This window comes from Podarcis vaucheri (assembly GCF_965113315.1).
Source record: "Podarcis vaucheri genome assembly, chromosome: 8".
Taxonomy (NCBI): domain Eukaryota; kingdom Metazoa; phylum Chordata; class Lepidosauria; order Squamata; family Lacertidae; genus Podarcis; species Podarcis vaucheri.
The window spans coordinates 37452757-37480394 of record NC_138766.1 but is presented as its reverse complement, the minus strand read 5'-3'; positions in this window follow the sequence as shown (position 1 = coordinate 37480394).

Below are 27638 nucleotides of genomic sequence, written 5' to 3'. Positions count from 1 at the left end.
CTAGCAATGGCTAAGATCTCTGGAAAATGCTTGTTCTGTAAGTTTTAGGAGAATAAACAATGGGAAGCCATGCAGGAAGAATTGCATTTCTACAACATTCAAGGGGAAAAGGCATTATCCACAATGAGTAATAAGTCGTCAGAGATATCACAACCATGCTAGTGGCTTGCCATTTAATTAAGAAGCTCCTGGCTCATAAGGAACTTTATCCCGTATGACCTATGGCCAAAATTAACAGTGACCCCGTGGGCCATAAAAGTAGCACACTCTGTAATCAGATCGCTTACTCTCTCCCTCTCTTTCCCTTGTTAAGAGTTATATATGTGTGAGGTCATATCACTGGGTGAAAGGATAAATGTAGTTCAGATAGAGCAATGGCTGGGGCTTGGGTTTGTGACTGTGAAGGGGGCAGAGAGACTATTAGAAGAGACTCATGACTTGCCTCCACCCATTTCAAGTCTGACTCCATAGAGCAGGGGCAACCAGTGTGCTGCCCTATAGATATTTTGGATAACAGCTCCCATCATCCCTGACAATTGGCCATGCTAGCTGTGGTGAGAGAGAGTTGGGAGGGGCAAAATGTCTGGAGGGCCTCACTTGGCTATCCATGCCATAAAGAAATTATTTTCAACAAACATAAGGTAGCAATTTGTATTAGGTACTATCATGCAAGATATATGAATGAATACCCCTCAACTGTCCTGGAAAAACTGTCCACTGTCCCTCGGACCATGTGGTGGGCTGGACTATATTGTTGTGTGTGTTTTGGATGGACTTCCGGGGTGGCGCCATCGGCAATGGCGGACTCCTTCTGAACTGGAGGGACTAGCTCTGCGTGAAACGGGTCTTTTCCGCTACGGCAAAGCGGGGACCCAGCTAAAAATCAAGCCTGTGACCATGGGACTCGGCAGGCACCCTTAGCACCCCCCCAACCCGCAAAGGAACCCACTAACGGGCTCTGAAGTGAAGAGGGGGAAGTGGCGCGGTGCTGTGAGTCAACTGCTATTTCCGTGGAGCGAAGCCGCACAGCCGTTTCCGGAGAGCACTGCCTTTTTCCTGGGACAATTTGGCTTCTAAAATAAGCACCCATGAGTACTTAAACTTTGAACAATCGGACTTTAAATAAGGACTTGCGAGAAGAAAGGAATTGGACTTAAAAATTTACTTTAATTTTGTACTGCCAGTGGTACTGCCACTGGAGAGCCAGTGTGGTGTAGTGGTTAAGAGCAGTAGTCTCGTAATCTGGGGAACCGGGTTCGCGTCTCCGCTCCTCCACATGCAGCTGCTGGGTGACCTTGGGCCAGTCATACTTCTTTGAAGTCTCTCAGCCCCACTCACCTCACAGAGTGTTTGTTGTGGGGGAGGAAGGGAAAGGAGAATGTTAGCCGCTTTGAGACTCCTGAAGGGGAGTGAAAGGCGGGATATCAAATCCAAACTCTTCTTCTTCTTCTTCTACTGAAACGGGAAGGTCTAAACAGGAAGTCAGCCTTCCGTTTCTTTGTAGACAGAGTAAAGCAAAGACAACGTAAACTAGAGCTCAGAAAATCGCTTCTAAAGGATTGGCTTTCATCATTTAAAATTGTTGAACCCCCCTTCGGCAGCAGGAGAAGAAGGGGGATCTTTTTTGGACTGTTTAAACCTGCAGAAGTGAGTTTAAAGTAAAGTAACTTTCCACCGTCCTGATCCTGGAGCAGGGTGTCAGGACTGACGTTTTGAAGCTCATTGACCAGAGACAAACATTTTTGACAGATAGTTAAAGGAAGAGAAACATAGTGATTCCATTGTTTCCTTTCGCACTTTAAAGGAACAAATTTTGACAAAATATCTCAAAAAGGATACTTTGTTGCAAGAACAAATAGAAGTTCTCCCTCTAGAGGGAGACTGTGAAACTGTAACTAATTCCAGGGAGCTTGCAACTGTCTCAGATTACAATCGTGGGAATGGACTTGTGACCTTGTAGGACAATGTATTCAGAGGCTCTGTTGTGTGCTCTCTGTAAAACAAGTGCCCTACTGGAACAGTTAAGTGAGAAGATGGATTTGATGACCAATGCGGCCAGAATTTTTGAACAGGCAGTGGGAAACTATGTGGAGCCCACCCAGGAATTAGATCAGGAGTGTGTCCTGACAGAGCAGATGAGAGAAGAGGATGTTGCTGATTCTTGGGCGCCAGAGATGGAGGAAGCTGCGGCCCTGCAGGAACAAGAGCTTTTGGATTTGACAAATGAACTTGGAAAAAGCCAGATTTGGAAAGATAAAGTTTGGACTGGTCTGGAAATGGGGGGTTGGATACACCCCCCTATGCAAGGATGTTTGGACTTTCCGAGTCTGGCAATGGGCCGTGAGATGCTTGGAGCTGTGGGGGCTCTCAATTTCGGAGGGATTCTGAAACATCTTCTTAAATACCACATGGACTTGAGTCTGGACTATGGAAAAGGGGCTGATTTGTTGAAAAGGGTCGAAAACATCACCAAGCTGGAGTTCCCACGAGTGAAAGGAGAATATGAAGAAGAGCTGCGGAAGGGACATGGAAGAGATTTAAGGGCCTCGGATATAAGGTTGCCAGGTTAATGCGCTAGATCGATGGGATAAAAAGGACTGACAAAACCCGGGACCAGGAGGAAGGGACGCTGGATGAAGATTGGATTGTTTTTATTTCTCTTTTTATTATCAGGATTGTTTTATAAAATTGATGAATGTTAGAAAAATGTTGGAACGAAATTATTTGGCTCTAGTAAAAATGTTTAAAGAATTAGGTAAGAATATTATGGTTGTGAGAAGTCGGTAAAAATAAGATTTAAGTTTTAAGTTTTTAAGGTTCTCTATAAGATGAAAATAGATTAAGGTAACGTAATGACAGAATACTATGAAATATGGAAATGATTTGCTGCATAATTATTAACCAGGATACAAAAAAAGGGAGGAGGAGGAGGTCAAAGAAAAAAGGTAATGAGAGTTGAGGATTTGAGAATGATGGATTTTTTTGTTTGTTTGTGGTGTATTTTTGTTTTTTGAAGTTGTATTGTTTGAGGTGGTTTTTTTTCTTTGTTTTTTCTATTTTCTTTTTCTGCTTTGTTTTTTCTTTGTAATTTCAAACTCATGCTGGTAGCTTCGAGAACACTGTCCAACCATCTCGTCCTCTGTCGTCCCCTTCTCCTTGTGCCCTCCATCTTTCCCAGCATCAGGGTCTTTTCCAGGGAGTCTTCTCTTCTCATGAGGTGGCCAAAGTATTGGAGCCTCAGCTTCAGGATCTGTCCTTCCAGTGAGCACTCAGGGCTGATTTCCTTCAGAATGGATAGGTTTGATCTTCTTGCAGTCCATGCGACTCTCAAGAGTCTCCTCCAGCACCATAATTCAAAAGCATCAATTCTTCGGTGATAATAATAATAATAATAATAATAATAATAATAATAATAATAATTTATTATTTGTACCCCGCCCATCTGGCTGGGTTTCCCCAGCCACTCTGGGCGTCTTCCACAGAAACAAAAAATACACTAAAATCACACATTAAAAACTTCCCTGAACAGGGCTGCCTTAAGATGTCTTCTGAATGTCAGGTAATTGTTGATCGCTTTGACATCTGATGGGAGGGAGTTCCACAGGGTGGGCGCCACTACCGAGAAGGCCCTCTTTATGGTCTTCTTTATGATCAGCCTTCTTTATGGTCCAGCTCTCACTTCCCACTTCCATACATCACTAAGAATAATAATATTCTTAGAATAATAATACCAGCATATAAAAATTAAACAGAAACCCACTCTTAATAATTACAATATATAATTTCGAAACTACAATCAATAAAAAAATGGCAAGCCACAGTGCATAAAATAATACAATACAAATTGAGAAGCAGAGACTGGAGGGTGTGGGGCTTGAGAATGGATACTTTGTTGTCCCAATCCTAAGAGTGCATCTCAGTGCATAGGTGCCGGCTTCCACAAAATTCCCCATGAAGGAGCTGGGCAGCCATTTTGGCACCAGGGCCATGCATTCAGCATAGCATTCATGGCCCCAGGCAACCACAGTCGCAGGGCAAGCTGGCACTCTTGTCTCAGTGGGATTTGTTTGAAGTAAGAACATAGCTTCTATATGACTAACTTGCAGCACATCCTGTGGGACAAGAAGCTGTGTGGCCTTTGAGGGCCAGTGAGAGGGGCTAAATTTGTGGGGATCAGGCAGGGGGTGGGACTTGTGGATTTCCTCTGTAATTTGAGCACCGGAAAAAATTATGAAAGAATTACCACCGCTATGAGTAACCATCACTAGAGCTGCTCAAAGGGTCATACTATACAGAAATGTGATAACAGGTTATATCTAAAGTCAGCAACATTCAGGTGGTGAGCTGTATGGAAGTGATTCAATTTCAAGGTGTAAAATGCTTGTATAGAAGACAGGACCCTTTAAACACATACCTTTTAAAGTAATAAATCAACTATAAATTTCCTATACACATAAAGGTCAAATTACCAGAATGGTTTGACCCATTGAAAGAGTGAAACCTGTTAGAAAATAAATGTGCTTTATATGAAATGGAACTACAGAGAGAAGCAAATCTCTTTAGTTTATATCTATGAAAAGAATAATCCGCTTGTTCATCCAGGTAGCTGGCATTGCAAATTTCAAGTTGAATTCAGTCAATCATTTGAGCACCAAGAGATGATAGGCTTTGTTTCAAGGTTAGTGGATTTTCAAAGAGGCCCTTGAAAGGAGGATAATACAATCAAAGCCAAACTACTCACAACACTTTTCCTTGGCATAATTTTAGCAGACACAGCCTTACTGCAAACAAGGGATCTTTGTGTCTGGTCTATGTGGAGAAGATTGTGGGTTCTCTGAAATGAATTACATGCTTAATCTAAAATCTCACCAATTGAGATCAACAAATAGGCTTAGCACCTCTCCCACATTGCCCCTCTTCTTCTTCTTCTTCTTCTTCTTCTTCTTCTTCTTCTTCTTCTTCTTTTTAATCAGGTTCACTTCACACAGTTTCAGCAGATTAGCCATAGGGAGAATGTATGCTTCTGTATGTAAAATCTTCCTATGAAACTAGCCATCTGTTTGAAGGAAGAGACAAGAAGATATGTGCTTCTTGATCATTTAACCAAATAAATATATCAGCAGCAGACCCATGTGACATTGCTGAGAGTCGATAGGACAGATTTTCCTGTGGAAGACAGCGGGAGACAGAGGAAAAACAGCATTTGCAGATTGGCAGAACTTTTCATTGGAGTGTGCTGTTAGAAAGGGGAAGAAAGAGCTTTCTTTAAATATATATATCTATGTAAACTGCACTGTGATCCTTAAATGAAGGGCAGCTTATAAAATAATAAATAAAATAAAATAATAAATAAATAAATAAATGTGACCCTTTTTAAAAAGAAAACAAGCAGGCAACAGCCTTATTTTTCCTCTTTGAGATAGCTGCATAGCAGCCACAAAATGTATTGCATCCTGACAGGCAAATAAAGAGGCAGACACATAAGCTGGGGTTGAACTGGTCTGGAACATTTTTATTTAAAACGTAAATTAAAAACAACAGAGGGGGGTGACTATGGGGCTGGAAGTAGCTTAACTGTATAACTATAGCCATTGGGCAACCTGCCCTTGCCTAAGGAATTAGGGCAAATGTATTCTAAGCAAAGCCAGCTTACTATTTCTAATATTTAAATAAATTATCTCTCTCTGTTTCTTCCTCATAACACACACACACACACAAACTTATTTTAGAAGAGTGGACACTGTACTTTGTGGATGAATAAGTACAGTGAGGGTCTTACTAGTCTCTTTTGTGCCTATTTTGCCATTTTAGCATTTTATTTTAAGGGTTCAATAAGCTTTACATAACTTGTGGGCATGGGGTGGGGAGTCATTCCAGAAAGGGAAATGCTTATGTACATAGACCTACTTTACATATTTTGGTGGGGAAGCAAGCTAGTCATTTAATAAGCAAACCAAGAAATGAATAGAGTTTAGTTAAGAAAATCTGGATTCGTTGATCTGGCTCCCCCTCATTTAACTTTGCCTTGGGCTCCCAGAAATGTCTGGATGTCTCTGTTAGGCTACAACAGTGGTAAGGGAACTCTTTGGGGAGGATGGTTTTTTTGGGGGGGGGGCTACACTACACAAAGTGGTCTCAATAGAGTTCAGACAGACCAGTGCTTATAGAGTGAGGAAGGTGGCAAAAGTGGCTGATCCTTTTCCTTCCAGAAAACAATCTGTTACTCCTTTGGTTAAACTGCTTTTTTGTGTTGAGAAGTCAGGGAGGAGGGGGGCGGGAATGACATTTATTGAGGTCGAGAAAGTACCACAATGAAAAGCACTCTTGGTGCCTTGGAGCGAACCGACACAATGCCATTCCCAACCTTACATTCCCCCAGCCTCTGTGTTTTCCTCTCAAATGGCTGTGGTGAAACACCTTAACTCTGCTCTGGTGGAAGGGGGAGGGAAAGGACCACCTTCAAAATGCAGCTGGAATTGGAAGCTGTCTGCCTCAGCCGTTAGAAATATGTGGAGAAATTACCTACCATTCCCTGTAGAGACATCCAGCTACCATCCCAGCCCAGCTTTTCAGTTCGGTGATAATATGCTCCTATCAGTTTTAATAGCCCCATGCTGGATTCAGGAGGTATTATGGATTGTACAGCAAGCATATTGTCATTAAATTAAATTTTCAGAACATTCCCCAGCTCATCACAAATACCACAGAGAGTAATCATAATCGGTTCTCAACACATGTGTAATTGCCTTCAGCTGGCGTTTTTTACAGTTGACATTGTTCAGCAGTGATAAGGTGATTGGTGATTTGAATACACAGCTTGTTTCATAGCTGCCGTAATTGAAATATGGTATGTGTGAATGGAAGATTACATTAAGACCTAGGATAATCACCTGACATGAGAGTAATTGAGTCTACAATCTGCCACTGAGTCTCTCAGGGAGGGCTGAAATGAAAAGAAGCCATTAGTAGATTATACCACTGCTGGCTCTGCTTTGTGTTCGAGTGCCAGGCTGGCATTCCAGAACTGCAGGCTATATGTGTATGCTGTCTAGGGCACCATAAATGAAAGGAACAAGAAAAGGGGAGGGGAGGGGAGGAAAAAACTCTTTTAAAAGGGGGGAAAGTTGCACTTTTTCCTTCTCAGGGGAAAACACATCACTGGTATTAATGCTCCACATCCTATATGTAAAATAAAGTTTTTGAAAGATTGCCCAGAAATTCCTCTTTCCTTTTATTTTTGTCTCTGCAACTATTATTATTATTATTATTGGAATTGTTGTAAAAGTTATCTCCTTTTGATTGTTCTTGGATGAAACAAAATCCCAAGGAATATTTTTGCAGCAGGGGGCGGGGGGGGGATTCACACAACTGGTTCGCCTCAATATGGTGAAAGTTGCCATCACTGGTGGGGGAGATCCACTTGCCATCCTGGCCTTGTGAATTGATTGGCTGCATTCAGAGCCTTGCCCATAGAAGACTGGGAAGCTTCAAATATCGTGCCTGCCAAAGTCATGCTGGTCTGTGTTCTAAACACATGTTGAACCGTTCATGAAACAAGGGTTAAGTAATAGGCACAAAGTTTCTCTTAAAAACCACTCCTCAGTGGGCAAAGCTGTCGTGTGAATCTACCCAAGGGACAATTAACAATTTCAACATGACCTCATCTTGAAGTAACCAAATCAACAGCCTAAAAAATCAATCAGGCACCCACACTTTATTTTTCAGTAGAATATATTTTGTAGCAAATGGTACTATTTTATGAAGGGAATACCTAGCCCTACATTCTGATTTTTGCCTTCCCCTTTTACTTTACTCTGACTATAGCTTTGGACAAAGTGGTCAAGGAACCTGAGCCCTAAATGGGGGGAAATCGAAGTGGGATGATGAAGGAAGTGGGATGGTCAGGCCAGACTCATTTATGTCCACCCGAAAAGATGGTTAAAGGTCAGCTTGAAAAGTACCGTAGTGCATTTTGAGCACTAGAGAGAACACATATATCCTGGCTTCTAAATATTCTGCACTTATAGGTCACAAAATTCTAGAAAAGAAAAAGGGTTGCAAGCTCTGCAGAGATATATAATGCAGAGCATTAAGAAAGGAATTATCATTCTGTTTCTTATTACCTGCCTCATGGTCCACTCTAACTGCCTTCGAGTTTCACTCAGAGAACTATGAAGATTAATTTCAGAACTGGAATGTGTGCAATTTGATGCAGTTTGCTTGAAACTTATAGGTTACTGATGCACATCAGCACACATATGCAGATTGATGAAGGGGGGCAAATAATAATCTTTATAGAGTTAGGCAATACAACGAGAATTAGTTTTTGCACTGTGGTTTAAACAATGTGAATGCTATCATGCAATACTGCACCATGATTCCTTTCGGTTCTGTGTTTTAATGGAGAATTAAAAATGGAAAAGCAGTGAATCACTTTTTAGTTTTGCTTTGCAAACAAGTGAATGTCCTGTACTTTGAAATCCCAAAATTTAGGGACAATTCAGATGCGAAATTTGTCACTAGCCATAGCCCTAAAGGGCTAATGTCTAGAGTGTTGGATGGTTTGAAAAGATGGCAGAGTATTTATATAGCTGCTGCTTCAAAAAATATCACTGAGCCAATGATAATCCAGTTATGATAATGGCACTCAGTCAATTAAGCTTAGCACACAGAGGGGCTACTTATGGATGTTAGATGATTCAGCCTCTTACATGTGAAATATCGAGCAAGGGTAGCATTAGTTCATAATGCACAAAACAATTACTAAGGCGTTTTTATGCTATCATTCACCCAAAGATAACAACCCTTTAATTCATTTCAACCTTGATTTTTTTTCCGCGATTAAGGGTTTCATCAGAGGCTTAAAAGAAGATAAAAACAAGAGCAATTTTATTTTAAAAACAAACAAACAAAATCCCTGATTTAACCCCAGGGTAAATAATCCTGTAAAACGGGGGGGGGGGGGACATGTGGCCCTCCAGAGGTTGCTAACTACAGCTACCACCATCCTGCTGGCTGGAACTAACAGAAGTTCTGCATACTCACAGGTTCTGCATACCTTCTACTAGATGTTAAGCTGTTAAACCTAACCCCACTCACCTGAGCATAAGTCCCATTGAATTCAATAGGACTTTCTTCTGAGTATACATGGTGAGGATTGTACTGTTAAATAGGTAACAAGGATACCTTTAGGTCAAGAAACACACCAATATATTTCATCAAGAAAACACATGAACACCAGAAGTTCATTGGAATAGTGATATGCGAGCTACCCACTGATTTTAGAATGAGCTTGATATTTATGAGATTTCATGGAGTACTCAGTAAAAGAATCTTATCCATTTGTGACAGGTTCCACACACACACACAAACACACACACACACACACCGGTAATGTAATGTTGGCACCAACTTCATGCTGGTGGTTCAACTGTTGTATGCTCCTGGCATTTGTATGTCCCGGCACAAGCCCTTCTGGAAGTGACTGGGAATTTCTATTGTCCCACACTTGCTACCAAGCAACTTACCAGGGAATAAGAGAAAATTATACATCGCATGGGCTCCCTGTACCAACAGGATATCATGTCAAGCTGGAAACCTGTGCAGGGACACAAAGTGAGGAGGGAATGCTGTGGGTTGGATGGTGAAACCCCCTTGGGTTTCATCCAGCCAATGGGCAGCTGGTTCCCCACACTGATTTATATTAAACAGGGAATCCAGGGTTCAATAATTTAAGGACATAGGAAGAGATGTTGGCTCAAGCCAACAGCCCATGTCAGTTTGCATTTCTTAGTACAGAAAGTATTGATCTGATGTGTAGAGATGTTTCCTATTCTAATTAGTTCTAGAGGGTTCTGGAAGCTTCTCTGTGTGAAAGAAACAAGCAGAAGGTTCATGATGTTTGGGTTACACCTTCAGAGAAGATGAATACAACTGGCTTAAACTGGTTCTGTTATCTCTTCCATCAAGGTCATGCTGACTATGAAAGTAAGGCCAGAAGGAGCTTGGGTTTCACTTTCTCTTTCTATTTCTTTTCCTTCTGGTGCAGCGTTTTGTACATAGTATGCTTAGTGTTAAGGTTTAGACTTATTATAAGTTATTGTAGGTTTAAGTAAAATCTGCGGCAACTGGATTTCCTATGGACAGTGCCAATCCTGAATGTATTGGATTTGTGACCATCATGCTCATTTGCCTTCAGTAGCAGTAAAGCTCTGCTGAACGAAATACAATTGCGTCTGAACAATTTCTGGGGAATCCTGCAGCGTGTTTAAGTTTTTACTCTGCTAACTATGTCAGAGTTCTGCTCTAGATCATATTGAGTAGAATTCCATGACATAGCATCCTGTTCTCACAAATGCCTGTGGGAATCCCATAAGCAGGACCTGAGACAAGAATATTCTCCCCTCCTGCAGCTTCTAGCAACTGGTATTCAGAAACATTGCTGGGGAGGCAGGCCATAACCATCATGTCTAGGAGCCATTGAAAGCCTTCTCCTCTATGGGTTTGTTTAGTCCTCTTCATTGAGTGGCAATGAGTGTACCCCTCTTGTAAAAAAAAATATTGTTTCATCTGGTTATTTGCATCTGATCAGAGCTGATTGATGACATCACAGCCCTTCCTGGACCTTGTGAAGTCCAGCCACTGTCTCTGGAGCAACAGCAGTTGTAGGAACAGCAACTAAGGTTGATTGTTGTCAGTTCCAAAATGTCCCCAAGGAAGAAGCACATTTAAAGCACAATATAATTTGCCTAGGTAAAGGTAAAGGACCCTGGACGGTTAACTCCAGTCAAAGGCCAATAATAATAATAATAATAATAATAATTTATACCCCACCCATCTGGCTGGGTTTCCCCAGCCGCTCTGGGCGGCTTTCAACTAAATATTAAAAACAATACAGCATCAGATATTATAAACTTCCCTAAACAGGGCCGCCTTCAGTTGTCTTTTAAAAGTAAAATAGTTGTTTATTGCCTTGACATCTGCTGGGAGGGCATTCCACAGGGCAGGTGCCACTACCAAGAAGGCCCTCTGCCTTTCCCCCTGTAACCTCACTTCTCGCAGCGAGGGAACCACCAGAAGGCCCTCGGTGCTGGACCTCAGTGTCCGGGCTGGATGATAGGGGCTTCGAGGCACTCATCTTGCTTTCAGGCTGAGGGAGCCGGCGTTTGTCCACAGACAGTTTTCCAGTTCATGTGGCCAGCATGACTAAACCACTACTGGTGCACAGAGGACTGTGACGAATGCCAGAGTGCACGGAAACGCTGTTTACCTTCCCATTGGAGTGGTACCTATTTATCTACTTGCACTGGCATGCTTTCAATCTGCTAGCTTAGCAGGAGCTGGGACAGAGCAACAGGAACTCACCCCATCACAGGGATTCGAACTGCCAACCTTCTGATCAGTAAGCCCAAGAGGCTCAGTGGTTTCGACTACAGTGTCACCCATGTTCCATATAAATTGCCTATCACTGCCCAGCTATAGACATTCTAGGTTACTTTATGCCAGTGAGTCTGGATCAGTGCAAACACACCAGCAGAGTGTCAGATTGTCTCCACCGGTGCACTTGCACCTTGCTGATCTCGCCACCACACAAGGTGACACAGCAGTGACACAGATGGCAGGGGGTCAGATGTGTGCTGCTTGCTGCCCTGCCACCGGCTACTGGTGATGGTTACTGGAAGAGAACAAGGAAATGGGCAGCAGTGATAACTGTAAGGAAGAGGCGGACTTCCTAAGGCCATCTTTTCCTCAATGGCTTTGGTGAGTGGGCTGTATATTGCTAGCACAAATCCATTTTAAAACAATACCATATGACTCTATGATTCTGTCAGTGTCATTTATGGCATTAATTTTACACACATGTGTCATAAAAAAAGAAGCAGAAGCAGGCAAGTCCTTTACAATGACCTAAAATGATTCATGTCATAAATGCGTCAGTTTTCTAAAAGGAAAGTCATAAAATTCCATCAGATTCAGATTTCCTACTGAAATAATCACCCTGACCTTTCCTAGCAAATGCACATTTCCAGAAAAACTGGCATGCTTGTTTGGGGAAAGGGACATGCCAAGCCTTTCTTTTTTAAATCCCAGTGAAGTGTTTCTGAGGTCCATGGGTGGAGGGCAATCAAAACAGCTGATGAAAGGTAGAATGGGACAAAATAAACCCTGCACACCAAGAGGCCACTGTCCATATGCAGGTCAAATTACAGTATTTGTGAAGAATAATAGCTGGTGGCAGCCTGTGCTCAGCTGTGTAGCTTCATTGACATCAGTATTTGATCAGCTCACTAGGGTTCAGATGAGTATTGTGATGGTGTGGATTTGCATTCAGAAGTGCATCTGCATTGACAATGCATACGGGCAGATTTATGGTCCAGGGGTCCCCTGCTGCGGCCCGTTTGGGGGAACCCTATTCATTCACTTAATTAATATGACTGTCCAAAAATATGATTGAACTAAGTCAATAACATGGATTATCATTTTTACTATTATGTTGTTAAGCAGTACTTTTTGTTTCCAATTAATGATATATGTATATAAAGAGGTAAAAAGAAAAGGCTTCTTTTCATTTGCAAATGAACTTTATTTAAAGGCACAAAATGAAGGAAAATTCAGATATTTTTGTAAAACACTCATAGATATTCATAAACTTTATATGTGTTTTCTTTAACATTTCCTTTGCACAAAATCATTAATTAACTTTCCATAATTAACATCTTTTTTAAAAAAAAATCAATTTATTATTATTTAAAAAAAACATTTATTCAAAAGCTACAATACAAGTTGCAATACAATACATTTTCAATCAATATATCCCCTCCACAGATATGTCTGTGATGATGGTGGCATTAAAATATCCTGTTCTTGTTCAATAAAAGAGAAAAGGGGAGACCAGATCATGTCAAAGGTATCTTTTTTGGAGATGCCTTTGATTAGTCGCCAATGGTATGTGAGGCATTCTGATAGAGCAATAATTAACATCTTGCAATGTGGAACTTTCAATTGCTAAAATTGCCGACCTCATAAAATGCTCTGGATATATAGTAGAACATGTGTACTTTTTAAACAGTGTTTTAACAGTGCATTTTCAGATTTTCTCCCTCCTGTTTATACAAACTATTCACCACTTTCCACAAAGAGATTGCACTAGTTTTAAGCACTTACTGATTGGCCCTTCAGTTTGAATGTTTATGGACATTCTGTGACCCAGACAAGTTTATCATGATCCTTGTCAGGCTCGCAACTTTGCTTCAGGTGAAACTTCAGACTGGGCTTGGCATCTGCGAAGCTCCACCACCTTGCAGTTCAGATCAATATGGAGAGAGATTTCACTACTACTCTGCAGGCATATTGCTTCTAGTCTTTGTCACTAAGTAAGATGTACTTACTCTTACTCAGCGTTAGCTTCAATGCCCGTCTATAAGGAAAGAAGAGCCTTGCAATTCCAAAATGCCCCAAAGTTACTCTCTGGAGACAAGACTGTTGATGACTTACCCTAGATCAATCATCATTGAAGGTCGCCTGTCCTATTTGGCAATATTTGCTCAGTAACTAATAAAGATCAGCCTCCAGATATTTATATTAGGTTATCATCTCTCCAGGGTAAAGCTTAATCTATTTTGCAATGTTTTTTTACCAACAAGACAACATGGGTTTCTCTGCCTGAAAATGAATTAAGTTCATGGTAGCTAAATATGAGATCTGACATTGTTCTTGTTACAAAAAAGCAATTTATTCCCCGAAAGACTTACACTTCAAAGGTTATAGAAAAGAGGTTCAAATATCAGTACTATCCATTTTTTCAATTACTAGGTTTCCTAACGCCACTAGCTGTTGAACAGATAAGCAGCGGTATCAGTTTTCTTATTCAGTCATCTCCTAGGTTTCCAATTGTGCATCAGGGCAGGGGGAGGCAAATTTATTGAAATACACTGGGCGGTTTTCAAAGCAGTAGTTACCAGATTGTTTCCCATAACACCATGGAATGTATCAAATGGTATCTTAAGGGGATATTTATAAAGTGTTAGATACTAATGATTGGGAAGCTTTGATATTGTTTAGAGAGCCTGACTACAGACAGGCTCACTTGTCAACATATAATGTGCAGAGAAGTTAAAGGAAAACAATTGCCATCATCTTATGAAAACTGAATGCACTTAGCAACAGGAAAAAACCTCAGCAGCCACTCCAAGATAGCATTCCATTCTATCAATTTGCAATATAAAAGAATATACCTTCTTTAGATGGCCATTCCATTGTGCAGTCCAAACCTACGCCCAGAAGCGCCACTGATTTCAGTAGAATCTAATCCCAAAGTTGTATGCATATACTTTATGCATATAATTGATGTATGCACATGATTTAGAGAAGAGCTGTAACTCAGCACTAGAGCATCAGTCTGGCAAGCAGAAGGTCCCAAATCCAATGCTGGGCATCTCCCGGAAGGGCTGAGAAAGACTCCCTGCTTGAAAACCTGGAGACCCGTGGACTAGCAAAAAGGTTTTAGAAAATGACTAAAGGCAGAGAGATTCAGGTCCCTTTTTTGAACCTTGCATAAGGAACTGTGGGAGGTGAGGACGTAACACATCCTATGCCTGCTCCGGAAAATGGAGAACCTCCAAGTGTCCCTATTTTCCAGTCCCGGATTTACAGAAGCCATCCTGGTTTCTGATTTGATCCCAGGATGCCCTTCTTTTCCTTAGGACATCCCTATTTTCCTCCTTGGAGAAATGTTGGAAGATATGTAAGTGAGCACAGAAGGAAAGTGGGGTATCATGTAACAAGGGGATAAAGGACATAGTGCCAGCTAGATGTTTTTGGTCTCTCAGCAGCTGCAGCCATTTGTAAGGGAAGATGGGCCTTGTAGTCCAACAACATCCAGAGGGTACCATTTTGGTTACTCCAGTGCCCTATCTGGTAGTTGTAAAGGAATGCAGTTACAGAGACTGCCACTAGTTGCCACTAGTGATTACAGAACTTTATAACACGTACCAAAGTGTTCTTTGTTAGTCATCTGTTGCAGAGTGTGCACGTGCTCCAGCTTACACAGCACCCACAGACTAAAACAGGAAGTCAAAAAACCTGTCAGTCACTTTGAAAGTAAAGGCTAAGCAGAACAAAAACCCTGCAGGCATTCATTCTCTCTCTCTCTCTCTCTCTCTCTCTCTCTCTCTCACACACACACACACACACACACACACACACAAGCCCATGAGAATTCATTTTACCCAAATGTTGTGTGCTCCCCTTAGATAATTTTAAAAGCAGTCAACTGATGGAGAATGGTAAAAAGAAAATACAGCAGAAATTGTCAGCACAACATGAGATATAGCCTTGTATTCACACAATGAAGAACTAAGAGGGAGCCAGAGCCTGTTCTGTTGAGAAGCTGAATGATATTCTGGGGCTTAAGGTAAGAATAATATTACATTGCATGAGATAAAGTGAAGTGGTAGCAGGGTGGCAGCTCCAGCAACAGAGAACCTGCTTTGGATGCAGAAGGTCCCATGTTTAATTACTAGCCTCTCCATGTAGGGCTGGGAGAAACCATGGTTTGAAACCCTGGATGCTGACCTTGATGAAAAAATTGTCTGACTCAGTATAAGGCACCTTCCTGTCCTCCTATGTTCCAATGATATATATCCACATAGTAAATTAGCAAGGGAATGTAGAAGCAATTCTTGAATTTCTGGTTTTATATGTTGTATTTGCATTGTGATTGCAGGGCTGCATCCTTCAAACTGCCATTTATAGATGATTATTTGCTGGTGTTGACCTGTCACTAAAGCTATCTGCAGGGAGCTGTTCTGAAGTGTCCTGCATCCTGGTGGATTAGATGAGTGTTTGGTCTGGCTGACTCCAAAATTTGCTAGTAAGAATTCATTTTCTCTTTGAACTCAGGAAGATTATGGGTTGCATTGTTCTTGCTCAAACGGATTACTTATGCATTTATTTCTTTGTGGTCAGTTGTATTGTTCTGGGTAAAGAAATTTTGTTCACCACCTAAAACCCAAGTTTGATTCTACCTAAGCTCCATAGGACCTCAACAGATAGAGGTTACATTGTGACAGGGGCATCATGGGAAATTAAACAACGCTGATCACAAACCTGCTAGCTGCCCACTGATGTTGCAGAGAGGCTGATGGTTCCCTTAAACAGGCAGCCAGCTCTGGGAGCAACTCTTTGTCGCTCCCCCATTCCAGATCAAGCTTCTTGGATGAACTGTCTTCTCAAAAGAAGCTTTAAGATGTGTTGCATTGGTGGCAGCTGTGCTATATCAGGTCTCTTTCAGAATGCCATCATTCTCAGCGAGGGATTCAAATGCAACTAGTGAATTAAAGCACTTTGACACTCTAGGGCAGCAAATCCATTGTAAAAAAACAACAACAACACCACAGAGACTTTTGAAGTTAAGAAAATAATGGGAGAAAAGTATGGGATAAATCGATAATGGGAATAAATATAAACACCGCACTAACAAATCAGAATGAATGTCTATTGTCGCATAACTTCCCTGCAGACAAATCAGAACTAATGCTCAGTATAGGCAGCTCATAATCTAACTTCTGCATAAGCTTTGTGCAAGCAAATAAGGATGAGCGGAGTCCTCTGTGTAAATATCTTCTTCAGAACTGAGCACATGGCCTGCAAGAGCCCTGCCCTCTCCCTTCGATTGCATTTGCTCTGTCTGTTTCACGGGTTCACACTGCTCGAGAGCAATATTATGTCACTAATGAGAATATGATTATGTTCTTTTGACCGACATTTTCTGACTGAGCAATGTGTCGCATCAGAATGCCCTGAAATATTTATCCTTTCCAAAACAAACAAACAAATATTTTTTTAATTATTGTCAATATTTGATGAGTAATGCTACAGTGAAGTGTAATAAGATATTTATAGTCCAACTGTCATTTCTACTTGAAAGCTTCTCATAAATCCATTTCATTTCACAGCATTAATTTATTCCAATCCAGCAAAGGGAGATCTGAGTGCGGAAGTATGCTTTGGTTATCAGGACGGCTTGTGGGATCAGGACAATGGTCCATCTATTCCAGCATCCTGTTGTCCCACTGGCCAGGCAGATGCCCACGGGAAGCCCCAAAGCAAGAACTGAGTGCAGTAGCACTCTATCCACTTGTGATTCCCAGCAACTGGCAGTTTATTAGCAGTTCTTATATTTAGCAGGTGAATTTATACATGGGTTGCTGTAGGAATTAATTTATTCATTTATTTTGCAGGAAAGACATTTTAAAGCTGCAATTGTAAACACACCTCCCTAGAAACAAGCACCATGGAACACTTCTGAAGAAATCTTTAATTTGTCCAGCATCCTATTCTCATAGCAGCCAGCCACATACCAAGGATGGTCTGGGCACAACACTACTCTCTCCACTTGTAATTCTCAGCATTCAGAAGCAGCATAGCGTGGGTTGCTGGTGCCCAGGGTGAAGCAAGTATTAGATTGGGCATCTGGGGTGGAGGTGCACATGAAGCCTGCATGGAGGGTGAATGGAGCCCACTTCCAACAGGCTCCTCACCCACTGCCTCTGTCCACCTTCCCACTAGACCAGGGATGTCCAACCAGTAGATTGCGATTGACCGGTAGATCCCAGCTGATCTTGGTAGATTGTGGGATCCTTATCGTGTACAAAAAGTTACAGGGGCAAAGTGCAATCCTCCCCCAAAAAGCTCAACAACTCTGGGCAATCCACCCACCCCATGCACACTCCTCCTCCCTCCAATGACAACTGCCAGTTTTTTTAATACTGGGAGTAGATCGCAGTCTCTTGGGAGTTGGATGTTTCTGCACTAGACCGACCTGCCTGCAGATTGCATCTCAGCTGCCAGGGCTCTGTACCTTTAGAGGGAGTATGCATGTGTGGGCTGGTTGCTATGGAAGTGGGAAGGTGGAGCAGCAAATTCTGTGCCCCCTTTAACCCTTGGATCCCCTCAGCTGACGATGATGATGAGACTGGATGGCACAGACCTTTGGTGAGAGGAAGGGTGCAGTTGCCACCTGGCACTGCCTGGCCCCCACCACTCCCTGGTCTAGCACATCTAGGCCTAGTTAGGCACAGAGAACTATTAGTGCTTCAAGTTGCTGTGATCTTCACATCTCCCCTGGCCTTATTACAACAGCAGTGAGACCCACAAAATGACACACTAACCAGACACGTCAAGAATGCCCAGTCAGCTGGAGGTGAGTTCTTAAGTTTGAATTGTTATACTTTTGGGGTTGGAGTAGTCTAATCTGTTATATCACCATTGGATAGGAAGATGACCTTGCAAGCTTACAATTCTAAAATGAGGTAGCAATGGGTGGGGGGAGACATAATTATTATTTAACAGGTAAGCTACATGTAGATAGCCATAATGCAAAGATTTTTCTTTCTTTCTTTTTTTCATTCTGTACCTGAGGGCAAAACAAGGATCTCAACTGGTACTAGAGGCTTTATCTTAATTAATATCTCATATCCAGGTCTCACCTTAAAATCTATCCCATTGCAACCGATTCAATTATTTAGTTGCAACATCTTGCAGCTCTTGACTCTGAAGCAGTCTTGTAGCTTTTTGCACAGAAGCATTTAATCAATAGTTATATTACAATTATAACTTACACATGTGTATACACACAGACAGTACATTTGTCTGGCAGTGATAATTCTGTGTTAGTTATAAGGCTGGCATTAGACAGTGCATCATAAATGTTTTGCCTCAGACATCTTTCTTCGCCCGCTAATGTACTTAGCAAGACAAATACACTCACCTAAATTAGTTATTTCCTTTCCTCTATTGGTAATTAGTACTAGAGGGGATGGGTCTGACTTACCTATTAACTGCAATTGCTATGTTTAGCAGTGCATCCAGAAAAAAAATACATTATCATCCACAGTAAGAAACGAAAAACAAAACCCACACAACTGCTTTTCTCATGTTTATTTTACAGACTTATCAGCTAAAGAAAACTGCATTAGACTTTCATGCCATACAATGCTCAAGCTGATATTTGTTTATATTCAGCACCATGCATATATATCACTACCTGCATTGCTGTCTAGCAATGCTAATTTTCTTGAAGACGAAAGGAGGAGAAAAATCATGATGGCTTTGCAGTATCTGGAGAGAATATTGACTTGTATAATTTATTTCGGTCTCTGGAATCCTCATTTTTCTCTCAATTGTATCAGAATAATTCTATGATAAAATAATGAATTCTCCAACCTGTTTAAATTAGGCAAATTAAACAAGTTTGCATATTATCTCCCTCTCCCCCCTGTATAATTTAGCCTACTTCTAGTCACAGGTGCCCTCTAGGATTCTCTAAACATGTCAAGTACATGTTGAAGGAGGTCCAGTAGGACGTTTTGCCATCATTCTCATCGGCCTCCATGACTTGGAGGGTGACTGATGCAAAAAGCTCAGCCCTGGTGCACCCTCTTTGTGTTTACACCAGCCAACATGGTGTGCCCTAGTTGCTGAAGACTACAACTCCCATCCCAACTCCCTTTGGCCATGCTGGCTGAGGCTAAGACGAACTGTGGTCTACAACTGCTGTAAGAAACTATGGTGACTACCTATCCCTGCTCTACATGTTTAGAGACTGTTTGAAGAAGCGAAAGAGGGGAAAGTTTGCACATAAGAAAATATTGGGGAGACAGCAATCTGTTGCACAACCAGTCACGAGAGCCTTCCTGTGCCTTCTCTTGCCACGCTTCTGACAACACTACTAACAGACTTTAACTTAGTGCTATGTTAAATTCCTCCCTGTGCCTTTGAAATACATTCAAAGTACATTCTTTCCCTCAAGGAATCATGGGCACTGTAGTTTGTTAAATGTTGTTGGGAAATCCAACTCAGTGAGGGATGAACTACAGTGAGTCAGACACAACCCTATAGTCTTTAAGTGCTGGGATAATTTTAACAAAGCTAAAATTAAATAATAATCTGTTTCCCCACACATACTTTTTGTCTTTAATATTACCCTTGGGGGCTTGAACATAACATTTAAATCCATCTCAAACAAGCAAAACTAGAAGACAAGATCTGAGAAGCCATTTTTGACTATATTGATGATCTAGTAATTATATCTAGATTGTTTATAGAAGCTCTATTTAACCCTTATTGCAATCAAATTGTTTTACAGTTACAGTTTAGTTATTGAGCTATCTTTTAATGTAAACTGTAGCACACTGCAAATTGCTAGGAATAATGAACCTCTAATTGCAAACATAAGCATACATATTAACCAAGAAAGAAGGCTTTCGCTGAATAATATTTAGAGAGAACCATTGTTCTATGGCAGGGGGTTACAAGCCATGTTTGGAGAAACTCCAGGGGTTCCTTTGAAGCCCATCGGGAATTCCAAAATAAGGATCGAGAGACATTTTGTAGCAAAACAGTTCCCCCCTTTACTTTCAGCCTTAGCTACTAAAGTGCAGCTGCAGGGACATTCTATGTGTGCTTTAAGATGCATACTCGCTTTGCCACAAATTAACCACCACTGATATAAGCAAGAGAGGAGGGAAACTCCATGAAACCCCCTCCAGTGAGAATTCAAACTGCCATCAACACAGTCTGAGGTGTGGGAGGAGCTACCATCTCCTCCCATCAAGAACAGACAGTGAGGAGGAGCCGGCCCAGACATTACGCAGGGTGAGGCTGCTGCCTTAGGCCAACATTGCTTGCTCTACTGCTGCCATGCACCCTGCTGCATTCACCACCGGTGGAAAAGTGCCACCGTCATTGGAACCTGTATTGGGCAAGATTGTGTCCATTTAGGGTGAGAACTCACCCCAAATCAATGCAACCTTGCTTGATATCAGTGCCAATGGTGGTGCCACTTTTTCACTCATGTGTGGTGGTGGCAGAGCAGGTGGTGGCAGCTGCTACAATGCAGCACATCCCATTTTACCTCAGGCAGCAAAGTGGAACACACTGCCCCTGGGTGCTGCTCTTAATTGTAACTAAGAACTTGTGCCTAGGCTTGCTTTCCCCCTCCTCTCTCCTTTTTCTTGTGTGTCATATCTTTTCAAATTGTAAAACTGAGCACCGGGACCATCTTAATAAAGACTTTTATAAGCTGCTTTGAGGGCCCTTTTGGCTAAGGGATGGGGTATAAGTGCTATGAATAAATCAATATTATGAGGAGTCCATAGTATGTGTAGTTTAAAGGGAAGAGATTGGGGATGCTAATCCATCAATAAATGTACAGTGGTACTTCTGGTTACAAACGCTTCGGGTTACGAACTTCACTAACCTGGAAGTAGCTGCTCCTGGTTGTGAACTTTGCCCCAGGATGCGAACAGAAATTGTGCGTTGGAGGTGCACGTGCAGCAGGAAGCACTATTAGCGAACGCACGCCTCAGGATAAGAACAGTTTCAGCTTAAGAATGAACAAATTAAGTTTGTAACCAGAGGTACCACTATACAACCTTCTTGCCCTATGGTTTTCTTTTGCCTGGTTTTCGGCCACGCAGAGATTTGCACGGTGCTGATTGGCTGGCCCTGATGGTCCTGCCCTTTCAGAGCAAGGTTGTGGACAAACTGTGTCAGCCATAAAGACAATTCCTTCACCTCTCCAAGCAGTTTTTGAAGTGTTTTAAAACCAGTAATTAAAGAAGAGGAGGAGGAGGAGGAGGAGGAGGAGGAGGAGGAGGAGATAAACATTCTGAGCACTTAAAGAAGGAAAGGAACAAGCAGGCAGCCTGCATCATGGATGAAATGGAAGACTGTGCATGTCTCTCTACAAGAGCAAAGATGTGTCTGACTATACCTGCGCCTTTTCACTGTATTACTTAGTAAACCCTGTCTATAGTCAAGCCTCAAGGCTTCAGCTCTGACAAATACTTTTTACTGCACAGGGTTCATCACAATATACCAGAAATGTGCCTCATGGGAAACTGGGTTTATGGAAACACTTGAAACAATTTAGGCTTAATCATCAGTTCACTTATTCAGAGGAAATAACAGCAAAGGAAAAAGGGGGGTTGTTCAAGTATTTTATTTATTAATTTAACTGTATCCTGCTGTCTTATAAATTGTATTCAAAGTGGCTGACCGTTCATATTCATATATTCAAAACACTGGCAGTGGCCATGCTGCTGTATCGCACCAAAAGGTGTGGCAATACATTTAGCGAACTGACTGAGTTTCAAATGAATGGACACAAACTTTATATTTATTATTTAGAATGCTTATATCCTTCTTTATAGCTTCAAGGGGCTCTCAGACAGACTTACTAAACCTTAAGAGGATGCAGATTTGTTCTTTGGGCCTTCAGACACTTTTCAAAGTGTAAAATGCAATACCATATGTCAAGACTAATCAACAACTCTCACCATCCTTGGCCATTGGCCATGCTGGCTGGGGATGATGAAAGCTGGAGTCCACAGAAGGCCCATCTCTGCTGTATGTAATCTGTGTTTGACAACAGACACCTGAATGACAGATTTGTACTCTTCATTTATAAGCTGCCGCTATAGAAACCATTCTTGCCTTAGGCCACATTTTAAAACACTGTCATGCCACTTTAACAGTCATGGCTAAAAAGTGTTGAGGTAAAAGTGTTGAGGAGTGTTAGGAAACCCCAGTTGCCTTCACAAAGCTACAGTTCCCCAGAGTACCCCGTAAAGAAGAACTGGTTGTTAAATCCACTCTGTGAGGGTCATAGGGGTCTCCTAATACCTTGCAGCACCCTTAACAAATGTCAGTTCCCTGGATGCTTTGCAGGAAGATTGTTAATGTAGTATAACATACCCCTCAACTGCCCTGATTAAATGAGGACATCCTGTTATTTGGTGTTATGCTCTCAGAATGGCAGAACCCAAAAACGCAAGAGACTGTAACCTTGCAAGAAAGCATGGAATCCCAAAACATATGTGTCTGAGCTCTGGACTCTCATGCGGGTCATGTGCCTTGCATGGAACCACAGCCAGGAAGACACACATCCCAGTTTTCAGCCTCAACATATTGGAGCATAGGGTGTAACAGTGCTTTAGATGTATGGTGCAAATGTGACCTTAGACAGACCCAGTTCCTCACATTGTCTCTTTTTTTAGTGCTTTCTAATTCTCCTCCTTCCCGAAATCCCTGCAGCCTAAGTGCTTAACAAGGGACGCGGGTGGCGCTGTGGGTAAAAGCCTCAGCGCCTAGGACTTGCCGATCGAAAGGTCATGGTTCGAATCCCCGCGGCGGGGTGCGCTCCCGTCGCTCGGTCCCAGCGCCTGCCAACCTAGCAGTTCAAAAGCACCCTCGGGTGCAAGTAGATAAATAGGGAACGCTTACTAGCAGGAAGGTAAATGGCATTCCATGTGCTGCGCTGGCTCGCCAGATGCAGCTTGTCACGCTGGCCACATGACCCGGAAGTGTCTGTAGACAGTGCTGGCCCCCGGCTTCTTAAGCGAGATGGGCGCGCAACCCTAGAGTCTGTCAAGACTGGCCCGTACGGGCAGGGATACCTTTACCTTTTTTAAGTCCTTAACTCTAATCCCAGCTCTCCAGATATATATATATATATATATATATATATATATATATATATATATATGCTTTCGTAGATTTTCACGGGTACAGGAATGCAGGTTTTGGTGTCTTCGGGTGTCTTCCCGTGTAAGAGTCGGGGTGTCTGGGCGACGTTTCGACGAGGTCTCACTCGTCATCTTCAGGCTGGTGCTTTCGGCTTCTTGTTACTGGTTCCAGTAACAAGAAGCCGAAAGCACCAGCCTGAAGATGACGAGTGAGACCTCGTCGAAACGTCGCCCAGACACCCCGACTCTTACACGGGAAGACACCCGAAGACACCAAAACCTGCATATATATATATATATATATATATATATATATATATATATTATATATTAATAACAGGATTTCTTTGCTTTCCACCTTTTCTTTCACCTTCTCAATGCGTTATACTTTCCACAATGATATCCACTTGGGTACAGAGACCGAGAGAGAGCCATTGCAAGCACAGCTTTTCTTTTACTGTGCATTATCTGTTCTTTTTGGTTCTTGTTACTGAAGAAATTATTAGCCCATTCCAGTTCTTGAGGCCTGTAGCACTAGCAATCTGCCTCCCATAATCAGTTTTAGCTCTTGGCACATTAACATTAACAAACCAGGTTTGCACGAAGGACCTATTTGCCTTCTGCAGTGGAAAAAAAAATGAACGTAAATACACTAGTGCCAAATTATGAACATATTTATTTATACAACAAAGTACACCAATTTCCCTGCCTTAACTCAGAGAGACTTTTGCCAATTAAGGCGATTGAACCATTGTGAGGTTCATGTTCTATTTAGTGTTCCCTTCTTGCCTCAAAAGGCAGCATTTGGAAAGGCTGCCCTTGAGCCTGTGCATGTTTTTTGCATTATTTTTCTTTATCTGTAGTCCCATATTGGGGGAAAACGGTTAAGGGATATGGAGCAAAATGGGTGGGGAAGGGGGAGGCCGCCAACTAACAGGACCTGCGGAAGATAAGCCCCAGGAATGATGAAGTAGAAAAACAGGAAAAAACTGTAATAAAATATGATATTTCTGATAAAGTGTGGAGTTGACCGAGGGTCACACATATCAATATCAAATAAATGTAAATGAGAAGAAAGATACAGTTTGGACGTAAACATTTTAAACCATAGAAGAAAACAACGGAGGAATGTCGTGCAAAGAGTTACGGGCTGGGTTTTCAAAGGAAGCGAGATAAATAAAAGGAAGCAAAGAGAACCAGTGGGGGGACCGATTCAAAGAGAAATGAAAATAAAGAGAAATGCAATACTGTACTCTCAAAACATAACTCAGGTATGAGCAAGGACGACTCAAGAATGAAATGAAGAGGAATAAAGGACGGAACAAAAAGAATGGAGATGAGAAAGGAGTGCCATTTAAATGCAGTATTTGTCACTCTTGTGCCCATGCTGAGACTGAGGTTCAGGAGGAGAAATGGTACCCGGAGGAGGCTTGTGCACACAGGGGGAAATCACAGTATCCCTTCTGTTTAGTTAGAACAGGATGGGGAGCTTGCCACCTTTCAGATGTTGTTAGATTCCATATCCCATCAGTCTCATCCAGCATGGCCGATAGTCAGAGTCTAGCAACAGCTGGAGACCCACTGCTTTCCCACCACTGATTTAGAAGAGCAAGGATTATCCTCCATGCTATTTTACCAAATGGCTGGGGTTTTGCATAATATGTTCTGTTTCTGGTCATGTAATAACTTGCCACAATACGGGAAAATATTTCATAGTTCACTTGTACTTTCTCTGCATGACCTCAAAAATAGATTGTTACAGACAAATGGTTTTGTAATGCAAACCCCACAGCACATTTCCATAAAGTGGCCAGGGTTTTTTTTGCTTGGCCCTGCTGCAGCTATTCTATGGTTTGCTAACTAAAGCAATTTTGGAGTGGGTGTGTTAGTATCAATACACTCTATTTTTCCTTTTCATCAGATTCAGGGCAGGCTCTATAGGTACTGGACTCTAGGGTCTAGAGTCATTAATGGACTGGATGAGAGCGGGTAGATTGAAGCTGAGTCTCGCAAGACTGAGCTACTGACTTATGATGTGGTGCTCATCCTTTTCTGTGTGCAGTTGCATGACCTCAAAGGATCAGGATTGCAGTCTGAGAATGCTCCTAGATCTGGATTTACTTTGGAAGCCCAGGCTGCTTCTGTGTCCTGAAGCACTTTTCAATAGCACTTACAGCAGCAAGAGGTTCAAAGCTCATAGCCCTCTGGGAGCTGCTTGCAGTAGTTAATGAGGCCACCCCACATTCATTCACATTTTTACATGCATGTCCAGTATTGTTCTGTGTTGTGTCCACTTTAGATAGATAGATGATAGATGATGATAGATAGATAGATGATAGATAGATAGATAGATGATAGATAGATAGATGATAGATAGATAGATAGATAGATAGATAGATAGATAGATAGATATTTCCTTTTGCTGCTGTTGCCAAAATTGGTGATGCCTGGAGGGAGGCATAAAATTTGCTCCGTAGAGCTGCAATAGGGCCCTGAATTGTTGGGGGGTTGAGTCACTGATGTATGAATTTATATAATGTTTTGCATTTATTCAAGTGTGGGTCTGCTCCCATCATGTACAGTGGTGCCCCGCAAGACAAATGCCTCGCAAGATGAAAAACCCGCTAGACGAAAGGGTTTTCCGTTTTTCGATGCGCTTCGCAAGACGAATTTCCCTATGGGCTTGCTTCGCAAGATGAAAACGTCTTGCGAGTCTTGTGGTTTTTTTCGCTCCCCCCTTTTTTCTAAGCCGCTAATAGCCTTTTAGCCGCTAAACCGCTAATAGCGCTAAGCCGCTAATAGGGTTGCTTTGCAAGACGAAAAAACCGCTAGATGAAGAGACTCGCGGAACGGATTATTTTTGTCTTGCGAGGCACCACTGTATCTCTGCTCTTAGACAACTGTATGCTTCCTTTTAGAGTGGGAGGGTGGGAAGCCACACTGGGAGAAGAAGAAGAAGAGTTTGGATTTGATATCCTGCTTTATCACTACCCGAAGGAGTCTCAAAGCAGCTTACATTCTCCTTTACCTTCCTCCCTCACAACAAACACTCTGTGAGGTGAGTGGGGCTGAGAGACTTCAAAGAAGTGTGATTAGCCCAAGGTCACCCAGCAGCTGCATGTGGAGGAGCGGAGATGCGAACCTGGTTCCCCAGATTACGAATCTACTGCTCTTAACCACTACACCACACTGGCTCCCAAGAAGAAATGGGACCATTGTATTTTAAGGCAGCATTTTTATATAGCTCCCGTTATTGCTCACTGTTGACCAAACTGGTGGGGTATGATGGCAGCTGGAGTCCCACAGTATCTGGAGGGCAGCCAGTTCCCCATTCCTGCTTTAGGGTCAGTGACAGCCAAGTGGTCTGGCATGTCAGAAGGATGTCAGCATAGGAAGTGATGTACCTGAGATAAAGGAGCAGTTGCCTGAGAGGAGTAATCTTTCCCTGGAACCTGTGCTCAAGAGAAAGACTAAGAATTCTGGACCTGGTAATTCTGGTCCATCTTCAAACCCTCAGTCAGTTAGCCAGTGATGTGAGAGATAGATGGCATCCAAGCCAGAGAAGAAGTCTGGAGAAAGAAAGGATAGCTCCTAGTTGTTGGAAAGATCACATTCGGTTAGTGAATTAAGAGGGGAGGAATCTAGTCATGGGGTATGACAGGGTTAAATTTAAAGTATTAGTTTGTAGCTAAAGACTCCACCTTTAGACTGTTCTTTTGGTTCCTTTCATTTTCCACAGATTTCCATAGAAAATGTAATTCTTCCATTGGAAATCAGTAGGTCTTCAAAGTGCTTAACTTTGGCTGGATCATGGCCACTATTTGCAACAATATTTTAAGATTAATTACACCTTATCTGTGTGTGCAACCATTTATTATCTTAAAAGAAACATGTACTTTACATTGTTACAGGAATAATTAAACTTGTTCTGTATGTTTGGAATAAATGGCAATCTTGCAATAGTTCTTTTTAATTTTTTGAGAGGAGTTATTAAACATTTGGGTAAATATGCACTTTGGTACACATTGTTTCAAATATTTATTCCAGTTGGATCCATGACATATTTACTTAAACAAGAGAAGAGGGTATCAGCGTGCCTGTGTGATGCTA